This window comes from Diadema antillarum, unplaced genomic scaffold, assembly GCF_040938485.1.
Source record: "Diadema antillarum isolate AM-2024a unplaced genomic scaffold, OU_Dant_1.0 seq00001551_RagTag, whole genome shotgun sequence".
Lineage (NCBI taxonomy): Eukaryota > Metazoa > Echinodermata > Echinoidea > Diadematoida > Diadematidae > Diadema > Diadema antillarum.
In genome coordinates, this window is record NW_027272280.1 from 595,610 (window position 1) to 597,309 (window position 1,700).

Here is a 1,700-nt window from a genome sequence, read left to right on the forward strand (position 1 = left end):
ACATTCAATAGCAAGCAGATTAATGAGGTAATGATGTCATCATGCAATCTACCAATCGCCTACAAACAAACCTTGCCACAGTGCACCACATTGTTGTATTTATTTACTTATTTATTTACTTTATTTATTTATATGAGTGGTGACAGCAATGTTGAAATAACTAGCAGTTATGACTGCCAGGAAGGAGAGGATTATACAAACCGCTAAATTTAAGACAAAAAGCGTTGTTTTTATGAATTTACAGCGTGGAAACCGATGCGAGAATCGTTCTAGGTATAATCTTCGCCTCGGCTATAATTTGTACACCTGTCGCTATATTCGGGTTCAAAGAATTGGAACTTCCATAACTCTCTTACTTTTATTACTACCCCCCCCCTCCCCCGTAGGTCTATCAATAACTCTTCTACCACTGCATGTGTAATTTACTCTTCAAAGACAAATCTTAACATGAAATGGTGTGGTTCTTAATGGGACCCTGCCAGTCAAGAGTGATGGGTGATGGTATTGTGATCCACATCAAAGTAAACTCACTTTTAACACAATATTCGTAAAGATCACTTCTGTTTTGACCACTAGGTTCCTCTTTTTTTTTTTTTCTTTGAAAAAAAAGAAGGTCAAGTTAATTGACATTTATATTAGAATAGTTCGATATTCATTTTCAACTGTAGTATGTTAACTTTATCAAACACTAAAAGTTCGACACCAACTTTACCTGCAGGTGCAGGGAGGTAGGGTGTATGGGGAGAGTCATTTTCCTATGATGTTTTTCCTTCTTGGATGGCTCACATGCGCAAGTACAAGCATTGTGGGATAGTGAGGTTCCATACAGGGCTCATACCTATCCCTGATCACAAAATCGTACCAAAGATACTAAAATAAATGAAGGAAAAAATAATTAAAAATCAGAAAAGGCAGTTTGGCAGAAATTGAATAGCTGCAGATATTGAGTATGAATTACTCTACAAACTGCATTTTGGTTAGAAGATGAAAGCTTTTCTCATGGAATTTGAAGGGACTAATTATTTGATTTGGTGCATGTTTATACAGAAAATAATCATGTGATATTTTGAGTAAAAAAGAACTCGTAATCTTGCTTTGCGAACACTTGGACAGAGTTTGAGCTGAAGAATCCCCCTTGGAAATTTGATGGATGGGTATAGGGTATACTTCAATTTTTCAGGTTACCGAATATGAAACACCTCATTTCTCCCTGCTATTTTACAGAATTTTTTGAATTTTGAATTTTAACACACGTCTCCGTGGGGAAATGTTCACCCGTGTGATCATAGTTTGGAGCCATACAATCTCTTTGCTCATTCCTGAAGTGTAACTGTACACCATAGAGCTGCTCTATGCTGTACACTAACACCAAGGACTAACACTGCACATCGTTTGTCTGATCATAATCACGCGTGATGTGCGTGCGCGCCACAGAACTCTTATGGTACGTGCGCGTGTCCTGCAATCGATCCTATTCTCCATCTCACATGCGTGCTAAATGATGCTGTGTTGGTGTAACTAGTCGTGCAAGCATGCATATTGTACGTGTAATGTACAGTGTTAATTTATATCTATACGGACGTGCGCAGCTGTAATACAAGCGGCGCGGACGTACATCATACACACAACGTACTAAGTTCCGACGTACGTATAACGTACGTGTACGTGTACAAGTACGTGTACAGACTGTATGTATGTAG